The following is a 13156-nucleotide window of genomic DNA, read 5'->3' on the forward strand; positions in this document are numbered from 1 at the left end:
GACTTATTTCACTCAGCATAATACCCTCCAGTTCCATCCACGTTGAAGCAAATGGTGGGTATTTGTCATTTCTAATGGCTGAGTAATATTCCATTGTATACATAAACCACATCTTCTTTATCCATTCATCTTTCGATGGACACCGAGGCTCCTTCCACAGTTTGGCTATTGTGGACATTGCTGCTAGAAACATCGAGGTGCAGGTGTCCCGGCGTTTCATTGCATCTGAATCTTTGGGGTAAATCCCCAACAGTGCAATTGCTGGGTCGTAGGGCAGGTCTATTTTTAACTCTTTGAGGAACCTCCACACAGTTTTCCAGAGTGGCTGCACCAGTTCACATTCCCACCAACAGTGTAAGAGGGTTCCTTATTCAGAGAGAGAGAATCTCAAGCAGACTCCCCGCTGGGTACAAACCCAACGTGGGGCTCAATTCCATGATCCTGAGATCATGACCTGAATTGAAATCAAAAGTCAGAGGCTCAACTGACTGAGCCATCCAGGTGCCCCCAAAGAGACTTTTGATTAATGGACTGGTCATGAGAAATCTAGTTCTGATAGCCCCTATCACATCATTGATGAAAGGAAGCTGTCTGTATCCTAAGACAGCTTTTGGTGTTAGGGTGCTGATACTCTTGGCTGCCTGGATTCTGAGAGGCCACAGATGGGATCAGCTAGGAGCTCACCAGGGACTTGTGAAGCTTTTTAACAAAGCCTTCATCCTCTTCTTCAGCAACTCTGGTCCCTAGCATCGCCATAACCAAGAGAGTCAAGAAGAGATGGAACAGTCAGGGGTGGGGAATCAGCAGCCAGTGGGCCATATGGAAATGTTTGTGGATTAGGAACAGTGCCACATGTGCTCAGCTCATTCTGGATGAGGCATTTATCCCCCTGCAGTGAAGAGGAAATCGTTTATAGTGACTCACTTGGGAGGAAGTAAGCATGGCCTGAATCAAACCAGCTCCATCTCTATCACTTTCTGGAAGTGGGCAGCCATGACCATTCATCACTAATTAACCACAGAGTACATATCAGGTATCATTTTCCGTAATAAAGTTGCTTTGGATGGGTGGGAGAGAAGAGGTGCTACCCTGAGTGAATAAGGAACAAAGTACTTTCTTCTCCTATAATAATTGACTATCTATTGTGAGCTAGGTAAATGTATATTTATTTTATTTGATTCTTACAAGGATCCTATGAGGTAGGCATTGTTCTCGTGTTACAGAGGAGAAGAAACATGAGGCTCATCAAGATAGATACCTACATTGAAGGCTAAAAACGAGGAATGATAAAAGTGAGATATGAACTCAGATCTGTCAGATTCACAGCTCATGCTCCTTCCACTCTGTTGAAGATGTTAGTCACTGTTCAATCAAAAAAGCAGAACCACTAGATAGTGTAAATACATCCATAATAAGGGATCTGCCCAATTCTGCAGCTGGTAAAATAATCTCTGCAAGGTTATCGTCTTTGTATCTAATACTAGATACTAGTATTATACTAGGTCTAATACTAGACCTTGACACCCACAAGGCAGATATTGGAGAGGGAAAATAGAGATGAAGTGGGGGAGAGGAAGGGCAAGCTGGAAGCCAAAAATACAAGTTGGAACTCAAGAAAGAGACAGAAAGAGCTCTCATTGCCTCTGACCTTGATGGTGTAGGTGTCCTACAGAAAATGCTAATGCCTCTCATCACAGAGCTAAACACACACACCTGGTCCAGGAGATGGATACGCTTAGGAAGAAACCAGGGGAAGCTGGAGTAGTTTTTAGACTATTTGTTGCCTCGTACTGACAAGGGAAGCCATAAGGTGAGGGACGTCCTGTGTAATCTACAATATGGTGCTGGCACCCTTCCAATCTTGTGCAAGAATCTTTGTTGGGCCCCCACTAACCAGAATTATTTTGGAAAAAGAATTTTTGGGAAATGTAGTTTATCCTAGCCAAGTTAATACATTATAAAGCCACCATAATGTTTTTTTGTGTGGTGACAGAGCTCTGATCTGGTTCTAAATATCTTAACCAGACCACAATGGAATCCAATAAACTTAACCTCCTGGTAGCCTTTCCTGGATCCTAAAATAGGCCCTAAGTCCTTTTGCTTTGTGTTATAACCTGTTTCTTTGCTTTCCAACCCTGTTTCCAATGTTCCCACCTCCCATCTACTACCTAGAACATCACACTTTAAAAGTCCTATTGCTCCTCTGGTACTAATCTAGTTTCTTCTCCTAAGTCTCTATTTGCTCTTGCCTCTTGGATGACAGCTGCTTTGATCTGTTACTGTTACTGTTGTTATTGTTATTTTTATTGTTAGTGGGCTCTGGTTCCCATGAGACATTTATGGCCAACTTTGTATTATGCTGTTTGCTTTCTCTTCCCATTCCACCAAAGAGAGAAGCCCTACAAGGAGCAGAATGTACTGTCGCTCCAGGGGACCAATTTATATAGAAGAGTACAAATCCCACTTGTACCTCACACAGGAACGAGTTTAAGATATGGCTTTTATAAACAGACGCTTGGATCTCAGTGAGGGGATTTGAAAAGTCAAACATGCTGGGGCCATGACTATAAAAGTAAAATTACAAGGCTCAGGAACCTTTCCAGAGACAGGCTTATTTCAAACATTGCTATCTCGTAGGTGTTATTCTTAGCAGAACACGGGTTCATGTTGGCTTTCATTTTGACATCCAGCTGGGGTGAGAGTCACGCAGTAGCTTCATCAGACTGCAGAGGAATTCATTACAACACACTCCCGGATTTTCTTTGAGTCTTATCATGGCCTGTGAACCCTTCCCCTTCCTCCGCCTACAAAGCCCTCAGTCATCTCTGTGCATTTGTTTATTCAATCAGTAAAAATGGATCAGGTGTTTATGCTGTGCCAGGTACTGTGCCAGGTTCCCCAAATACACAGATAGATAGGACAGAGCCCTGCCCTCAAGACTTAGAAATAAAAGAAAGAGAGAAAATAATCCAACACACTTAATAATGTGCTATAGATGCCATCCCAGAATTCTGGACGAGGGAGCAAGGGTACATACAGCAGGGAGAGAGCGATTCCCAGGGCGATGAAGAGGGTGTAGTCAAGCCTTCACTAAGGAGATGGGCATTAGACAAATGTGCAATGATTAGACAACTTTATCAAATCAGATGCATCTCCTACTTCACATCCATTTGATTGGTGGTTCAGGGTCGTGCCTTCAATTCTCAGATCTGTGGCACTGAGACACACTCATGTTTTCACATTGACTTCCCCTCATCCTCTGCTTTTTCTGTCTGACCTTGATGAACTTATTTGAGAGTGCAGGCAGCAAATGCCTGTGTTCAAATCCCAACTCTGCCATCTGCCACCATGTCATGCTTAGGAAGCGATTTCACCTTTGTGCCTTTATTTCCTCATGTAAGAAATGAGGCTAATTATAGTATGCACCTTATAGGGTTGTTGAGAGGATTAATGAAAATAAATAGAAGCACTTAGAATATTGTTGACACCTGGTAAGCACTATAGACATGTTTATCATTAATAAGACACTTTCTTCTTTAATTTGATGTAGAGACAAGGGTGGTGGTTTAGAATTGCTCTTTCTATCATTCTTCGAAGACTGGATGATTTCCAAGAAGCAGCGTAACTCTGGACAAGTCATTTAATCCCTTGAGCCTCAGTTTACCTAGCTATATAAAATTTAAACTTAAAGAATATCTACTTTGTGTCAGGCATTCTATAAACCCTTCACAAATAGCATTTCATTGTATCTTCGCAATAGCTCAATGAGATGGATATGTTTTTATTTGCAAATGAAGAAAAAAAAAAAAAGAGCGAGATACAGGTGCCTGTCTCCAGAGACCATCAGCTCAACCCCTCAACCAAAGTCTCTCTCAGAGTGCTATAATTCTTATCCTACTTAAGGGACTGTGTGCAATGACTTATGCTTACCAGCTCATTCAAGTCTCAAAACAATGGTTCCCCCCACCACCATTATTGCTTTTTTTGTCCTGTTTTATAGATATGCAAACTAAGAGAGGTTAAATAGCATGATCTGCAGAACAGAATTAAAAACCATATCTGCATTCAGGTTTATGTGAGTCCAACCCTGGCATCATTATCTCCTGAGTTATGCTATTTTTCCCTAGGTTGGAGTGGAGTCGGGGAGCGATCACAGACATATACATCTACTAGTAATTCTGCAAATCACCCCAGGAAACTTACAGGTTCTCTGAAGGCCAGTCATACAACCATGGAAGCCCCCACACTGTGCTTTCATTCCCTCTTTTACACAACTCTAACCAAACATTCATTAAGCTTCACGTGTTGGTTTTGCTAGGAAAGCAGACTTTTTCAAAGTTCACCTATTTTTTTTTTCCCACAGAACCCTCAGTTCTTCCTGAAATACTGGCTTTCTTCTCAACTCTCCAGATTTAGAGAGAGCTCTTGGACTTGGTGAATTCTGTTTCCTTCTAGATATGAACTTCAATCTCTTGGACTAGAGGAACCCTCCAAATCTAATGCAGTAATTTACTACCTTAGCTCTTTCATTTTTATACCCAAAAGTGATCTCCTTCCTTTATATTTTTTACCTTAGATCAGGAATTAGCAGACTATAGCACCCAGGCCAAATCTGGCCTGTTGCCTGTTCTTTCCTAAATACAGTTTTATTGGGGCACAACTACATTCCTTTATGTATCATCTGCGGCTGCTTTCACACTACCATTGCAGAGTATCTGTGACAGACTGCGTGGTCCACAAGGCCTAAAAGATGTACTGCCTGACTCTTTACAGAACAAGTTTGCTAACCAGCCCTCGGTGGGGCCCAGAAATGTACCTCACCTCACTTGGACTGGAATTTTGGGAGGCAGCGTGGTAAAATGGAAATAGACTGTTTTGAATTAAAATTACAAAACAATGCTTGGCCAGCTGTGTAATCACAGTAATATCCCAGAGTCGACTTTGCCATTTGTAGAGTGAGACTTGAAGGAGATGGCATGGGGGTAATGATGATGACAGCGCCCGAGGTAGATATCCATGCCAGAGAAGGACATACTTGGAGCAATGACCATGGAGGATGCTGCATAAAAGACCTCCTATTTGTGTTAACTATGATTATGGGAATATTGAATCATCACTGAAACCACTCGTAAGCCCTTCTCTTCTTTATTACCAGCAGTGCCTTGTTCAGCCTCTTCTCATCTCTTACCCTCTTGGTGTCTTGCCCTACTCCAATTCATTCTGAGACAATGAGTTTCACTCCTAAAGCATAACTAACTGGTCATTTTAAAACCTCTAGCTTAAGAACCTTTAGCAGATCTCCACTGTCCAGAGAAGAGCATGCAAATTCCTCAGTGCTTGTTACTCTAATACATAGAAAATCCCAGCTGGCTCCCTGCACTCTCCTTTCTCCCGCGCACAGCTCCCACACTCAAGCTGTGCAAAGCAATCCCCACTCCAATCTTGCCTCTATCTCTGTTTCAATGTACCTTCTCTGCCTAGAGGGCCAGCTACTCCCCTTGTCTGGACTTTGAATCTTACCCACTCTGGATGGTCCCAATACTAGTTACATATAGAGGATAGCAGGTGACTGTTGCTTGAAATTCAGTAAAAACAAAGTTTGCATGCAGTTGGTGTTTAATGAATGCTTCCTGCATCAAATTTGCCATGAAAAAAAAAAAATCCTGTAATTCGGGAGCCCAGAATTCCCCGGGAATCTCCTCCTAAGTGAAAGCGGTCATCACCCTGCGTTTCCCACAAAGTTTTCATGACTCCATCCAAGTGGAAACTGCCTTCTCTTCTTCCCGGAAACTCTTTCCATTGCCTGAACCTCTTTTCCTCCTCCAGAGCCCTGCACTGCAGTGTGGAAGGCGCTGCTCAGGCTGCAGGATGCTGGGGGCGGGTAGCATGTTTCTCGCCGCAAAGACAAAGACTAAATTGTTTACTGCCTCTCCTCCAAAAGAGATGATGCAAGATGGGCCTGTGTGCTTAGCGGATGGGCATCTGGACAAACGAAGGAGGATAAACATCTTTTGTTTGCAAATTAAAATAGGAGGAATGGGTCAAAAAGTGCGGAGACCCCACCCTCCTTGTCTGCATCTTGGACCTCCCTCCTCTTTGACTTATCACAGAAAGGTCTGCACTTTGGAGCTAGTAAATCTGCTTGGCAGGTAATCGCTACCCATCCACCAGCTGCTGCCTTGGCAGAAGACCCATAGCCATCGCCATGGCAACACACAGGCAGGCAAACGGCGAGTAGGCCTGGCTCTGGGCCAAGGTAATCCGATGGCACTGGGCTTTGTTAATAGAAAGAGCAAAGCAGGCCAGAGCCTTGCCTCTGCCTCTGCCTCTGCTCTGCCTCTGCCAGTAAAGGCTGGACGGGAGAGGAGTGCAGGGCTAATTAACCGGCCAGACCAGCTGTTGGCTGCCGCTTGCCAAATCCGACAAGTGGCCCGGGCTTTCTCTATCCCTAACCCTTGTCATCTTCCAGGGAGGCTGGGCCCTGGGGGAACAAGAGCCTTTTCTCGATGATGTCATCTGAGTATTTGTAGAACTTCCTTTTTGTGGGAAAGTTCTCTGGCAAAGTATAAAGGGATTAGACTTCCCTCGGAAGACCCCTTGGCCTTTTGAATTTTGAAGAAAGATTTTTCTAGATGAGAAAGGAGGGGTGGTGGTGAGGGGGATGGGTTATCCATATTTGAGGTCATGCATTAGGTGCCTAATCTGAAGCAACTTTCAGAGAGGAACATTAACAATGCAAAATCTCTAATCACCTGGAACAAGGCAAGGACGGTCTTCAATTAGGAAAAATTGATTATCCTAGTAAGACTGTTTGTGAAGGAAAGGGAGTTAATGTATTGAGTATCTAGCATATGACAGATCACTCACATATTCAAAATGCCTGCAAAGTAGTGTCTATGATCATATTGTGCAGATGAGGAACGTGAATGAGGAAGGAGCTTGTCAAGGTCACAGAGCTGAACATGCCTGAGCTGAGTTTACAGTCTAGACTGGTCCCAAGTGCACATTCCTTCTTTCAGCCCACATTACAGTGACCACCACTACACTCACATATCTGACATCCTGAAGAATATCTGGTTTTGCAGGAATAAACAATCCTGACAAAGGATTTTTAAAAAATTTATCAATAAATGCATAGTGAAACTTTACAAAGATAAACAATTTAGCTTTGTGTGACTTCTACTTAAGATAAGAGCCATCCCTACACTGAGTGCCTGTGTACTAGGCATTTTGTGTACATTATTATTATGCTTCAAAATAAAGATTCTAACCTCGTTTATGAATGAAGCAAAACAAGCCTTAGAGAGCCAAGGCGCAGCAAGTGAAAAAAAAAATTGTGTGATAACAGAGTTGATCAGACTGGAAAATCTGGGACACTTGGTGGCTATATATGGTTGTAGCCTTGAAGTTTTAACAAGCAGGTACCTGGGATAAAGCTAGGAAGGAAGGGCAACTGTCCTGTGACTGACAGGTAGAAGGAGGGCAAGAGGGAAGGCAGTGGAAAGTCTAAAACATGCTTGCATTTTGCCCCAGAAGCTCCATCTGTATCCAGAAAACATTCAGGATCAATCTCTCTGAGGTTATTTTCCCAAATATAAATAGCACTCCCAGTGGGAAAGAAGTCAGGGTAGACTTGGGGGAAAGGTCATGACCAAGAAGGAATGATGTTCTAGTCCTTTTCATGGCTTCTACTTGAAGCATTTACACAGAACCATGGAACATCAGCTGAGGAATGGCATGGAAGGCTCATTCTACCTACCTCACATCAATCTCTCCATCTCCCTTATTTCAGTTAAGGCAGTGCTCTCCCTTGAATGGGAGATGTTATAACCTCCAGGCCACATGACAAACTGAGATGTAGGAAATGGTGAATTGACTTCCTTGAGGAAGAACTAGAACAAGAGGACACATCTCCCCCTCCTTAGTCTTCATTCTTTCCAGTTTTCCAGCAGAGCACATATAATTCCATGCTAAATACTTTACCTCTTTGGATCTCGATTGTCTTTTTGCATAGACTATCCATTGATAATATTTGCATTTAAATATTGTTGTTGGGATCAAGTATAACATATAAAATGCCCAACATTCACATTGCTTAGTGTCTCAAAAGCATTCAAACAAGCTGAAGTGTTATTTAATGCAGATATTGCTGTCTAACTAGAGTAATCCAGCATCACTTATGAGGTAGACTAGAGAGCTACCATTGTAGAATACAGGAGCTGTATTGACTTGTGCTAGGTCATGCCTGGCGCTTTGGACCTTCCTTCTGCTTAGAAGACCTACTTAACTCTTGGCCTTTCCATTCCTCCTATTGTAGTGGAGCTGAAGCTCCTTCATCATAGAATTATCTCTTGGACTGAGATAGACTAAAGCCGTGGGTGTGGCCTAATGAAGGACCATTAGTAGGAAATTAAGGCAGACCCTGAAATATTCTAGAATATCCTTTCAAACAAAGACTATTACCTTTCCTTCCTTCCCTCTTGCTGCCTAAGTGGAGGAAGCTCATGCACACTCTCGCCTTCCTTCTAACCTATTATAATGTTGCTTCCCTACAGCACGACTGGGGCACATACCCTTCCTGGATAGAGGTCCTGCATAAAACTTGGTTCATGAAAAAGCTTTTGCTGCTCACCAATCTGTTGCAGAGATTGTTTTTTGTCATTTCTCTAGAATAGAAACAATGTAAGGCACAAGTTGATGTTTAACATATTTCTGATGCCCTAATTGCCCTCATTCTTCTGTTAAAGAGAAAGAGAAGAAGAAAATCTCTAAGCTGTGAAGAATAATATCCTATGAGTGTCTTACAACCCTAGACTAGTTGATCTTACCTTTACTACTCTTGCCTTTATAGAAACCATAGAACTCCCTCAGTCAAGGTCTGTCTTTTCACATTCTTGACTTTTTCCCTGAGACCCCCACCCTGCCCTGCTCTGCCCTGCCCTGACACACACACACACACACACACACACACACGCATGCATGATCCAGGTGACAAAACCTGAGGGATACTGCTTTTCATCACTGCATTGAGAACTGAAATAATAGAGTTAAAAATAAAAGCATACAATTACATAGCTCTATATGGTATGTTTTAGCTTAACTCCTATCTCATGCCTACTAGTAGCAAGAGACCTGGATTCCAGTCCTGCTTCTTAAACCATCTATGGTTCACTGTGTGGCTTTGAGTAAAGCTTTTTCCCTCAGCAGGAATCAATTCCCTCATCTATTAAGTGGAAAGCTTTAATCATACTCTCTTAAGTGTCCTGGGATTGGATTGTGTGATCACTTCTTTCTTTGCATCTGTCATTGAGTTTTCTGTGTAAAATGTAACTTGAGGAAAACTCTCTGTGAATCTGCATTCCAAGCTATCCTAAATATGGCAAAGCAAAGCCATTTCCTGTTAAGTTTCCTTGGAAGCATAAAAAAGCAGAGATTGTGACTTCTCAGCTAAGTACATTTTTTCCCCAGACCTACTCGAGGGAGGATGGGATGGGAACACTGTGTCAGACAAAATCAAAACGTACCACACAAGTGGAGCCCTCGGCTAATCCAAACAAAATGACGGGGGTGGATGGTCAAAGCCTGAACAATTTTAATGCAGGCATGAAGATAGGCCACACAGTTAGATCAGAATTTAAATAACCTCACTTCACATGTTCCATTTTAAATCCCCCCTCACAAGCACTTAAAAAAAACTTCCAAATGTTTCATTTGGGGAAGCAGATGCCCCTGAAAATGAAGACCATTCCCCTATTGTCTTTTCCTTTCTCCCTTCCCTGGAGTTAACTGCTTGCTGTCCAGGACTGGGAATTCTGACAGCGGATGCTTCCTCTCTAAAGAGAGGAAGAGTGGCTCACTGTTTTGGCCTGGCTGTCATATGACATGAGCTTAAGTAGGTAACATGTTCATGGGATGGGCTTTGCCAGACAGTCCCAAATACAGACCAGAAAGTAAAGATGTTTGTCAGCAGCTACATGAGACACCATCCAATCAGCCAAGACTCATTGAGCATCTTCTTGACTCCAGGGATCTGCAATGAAGTGGTAAATAAAACAGTATAGTCTCTGCCCTTATGGAATTTAAATGTCATTTAAATGTAGACAGAGGAAAGATTTAAAGTACAAGTGAGGAAAGCATAGCTTGCTCCTGGAGAAACAGTGCCAATTCATTTGTCCAAAAAGGCAAGGTGGGATCATAAGTGGACCATGAGTTTGAAGCTTAGAAATGAGTAGCTTGAAAAAAATTAAAAAAAAAAAGAAATGAGTAGCTTGACATGTGGAAGAATAAAGAATAAGTATAGCAAGCTGTCCAGAACCAAGATAGGGAAGAAAGTAAGAATATTGAATGCCCACTTCTCATGGGGCAAGCAGAGTGGTTAAAACTAGACTGAATAACTTGAAGGATTCTATTGAATAAAAGAACAGACAGCCTACAAACACCTCCTCCTTGCTTTATTTTTTAAAAATTTTTAAGATTTTATTTATTTATTAATGAGAGACAAAGAGAGAAAGAGAGAGAGAGAGAGAGAGAGAGAGAGAGAGAGAGAGAGAGAGAGAGAGAGAGAGGGAGATACACAGGCAGAGGGAGAAGCAAGCTCCATGCAGGGAGCCCAACGTGGGACTCGATCCTGGGTCTCCAGGATCATGCCCTGGGCTGAAGGTGGCGCTAAACCGCTGAGTCACCCTGCCCCCCTCCTTGCTTTATTTTTTATTCTGCCAATCCAGATTCTTTTTTAACTTTTAAATTACATATTTTTAATATGTTTAATTTTTATATACTCATATTTATCCTCCTTCTTTCCTTTCCATAATTATGCTCTGATACTCTTCTCCACATACACAGATCAAGTGGATGCCAAAATATTTTTTTAGCTGCCAAAATGTGTTCACAAGTGGCTTTGCGACTATTTTCATAGGTGGTTTAGCTTTTGGCATTAATTTTATGAAGGACTTCTGCAAATGAGAATATAACTACAGGAGAGTGAGTAAGATAAAGGATGATTTAGAAATTATCGTCATTTCAAGCAACTTTGTTGGAGCCAAGGATGATGTTCCAGGAAAATAAAAGGTTTGAAGATTTGGAGGTGGTGAAGCATGGCAGCTGCCTCCAAAGGGCTGATGGAATGATATGTGAATAAGGGATTACTCACACGAGGATAAATGGTGGGGAGTTATAAGAAGAAAGCTATTGATTTAATCTGAGGTAGAATGTATATACAGAAAGAAATATACAACATTGTCATGAGTTCACTCAAGAGATATATTCATGCATAAACAAAGGATGAGGAGCAACATGACCCATGATTCCTGCAGTGGGCACTGTGGTGAGCCACCCACATCTCTCAACAATGGAGAATTTGTCTCCAGCTATAAGTTCTTCCAAGGATTGCCTTAGTTCTAAAGACCACCTCAGGGAATCTTCCCAGGACAACTCATACTCAATGACCAAATGATGTGGGGATTTAAAAGCCTGACTCAACTTGAAATAACTCTGGAGAGCCAGTCTAACTTACGCCCTTATCATGAGGTCAGATAAGGATTTTGAGATTGCACTGTGGCTTGACCACTTCCCTTCTCAATCCTACTTCTTCCTCTTCCCATTAATGGCTATTGATTCCAAGGACTTGACTTAAAATATCCTGTGCATTTACTCCAACTTTATCTCATAGTCTGTTTCCCAAGAAATCCAGTAAATAACACTTAACACATCAAAGTAAAAGATGTTTTCTTTTTTGGTAATTGCAACTATTTGAATATGATTGAGAAATTAAGGACTTCCATTTTATTTTCTCCTATCACTCTTTAAGGGCTATGTCCCTTCCTCCTTCCATCTTCTCTCTTATTTTTATTTTCTCCTTTCTCTTTTTTCTCCTGTCATTGCCTTTTCTTGACTTGGTTCAAGATAACTGGGGCAAGATGGAACATGAGCTCTCATTATCTCAGGATTGTTAGAATAAGCCCAAAGCAAAAACGATTTTCAGGACCATGGGCAGCAACATCTCTGCCACCCTTCCCACCCCCAACCTTTTTACTCTTTCAATAGCTATGACAAGCAGACTGAGAGAACTCTGTCTGTGACATTGATACTGCTGATGTGGCTCCTGCTTTAGGATGAATAGATTAGTCTTCTGAGTTGGTATCCAACTTGGAGAGTTTATGATTCTGGGCTTGAATTTCTCTTGTATTCTGCAACCCTTTCCTTAGCGGCCCTGCCTAGGTATTAGATTTATGTATTAATAAAACTGAGACCATGAGTGTCTCTGTTGGACAATTCTTATTGAATCACTGCAAACCATTTATGATCTTTTGGTACATTGCTGTCTGGCTTGCCTAACCAATAAAGACACCTGAAGAGTAAATTATACCTTTACATACATCACACAAAGCAATTAAATTTCTTACTCTAATGTTGAAATGTATCATTTGCTCCTCCAATAATGGATTTTAGTTAAAATTTCAACATAGAGACTGTAGAACAACTCCCATCACCTTTGCCTATAATTAAATAAAATATATCATAGAAAAGGAGACAGAGGACCCTTAAAAACTGCTAGTCTATAAGTTTCTTGAAGGCAAAGATCTTACCCTTCTTGATCACCACTGTATGGCTAGAATAACTAGAAAAAAATGAATTTTAAAACAATAATAAAATTTAAAAATTTGAACCAGGTTGAATAAAAGGGTCTAAGTGTGGGAAATAAAGCAACAATGCTTATTTTAAGGGAAGCTTTTTTTTTCTGCTCAAAGGGGACAAAACCAAAGTTCTGTACTATTGACAGGAAGATAGAGTTTCAATGTGTCACAAACTCAGAGCAAAGAACACAGTTACTCTGTCTTCCAAAAGGAGCTTTTGTGCTTTTGTTGATAAAGTGCTGCCTCAAACTTCACAGAGGAGATATTACTTTTGCCCAGGGGATGGGAAACTGTCCTTGGGGGAATGAAGGTTAACTTGAGGTACTGTTCTCAGGGATTCTCTTCCATATGGGTTGAGAAATGGTCAAGATGACCTGTCTTGAGTAGGACAGCCCCTACTGTCCCTATGCCTTAGGTAAAGACCTTAAAAATAGTAAAGCCAGGGGATCCCTGGGTGGCGCAGTGGTTTGGCGCCTGCCTTTGGCCCAGGGCGCGATCCTGGAGACCTGGGATCGAATCCCACA

Source organism: Nyctereutes procyonoides, unplaced genomic scaffold (genome assembly GCF_905146905.1).
Source record: "Nyctereutes procyonoides isolate TBG_1078 unplaced genomic scaffold, NYPRO_anot_genome, whole genome shotgun sequence".
NCBI lineage: Eukaryota > Metazoa > Chordata > Mammalia > Carnivora > Canidae > Nyctereutes > Nyctereutes procyonoides.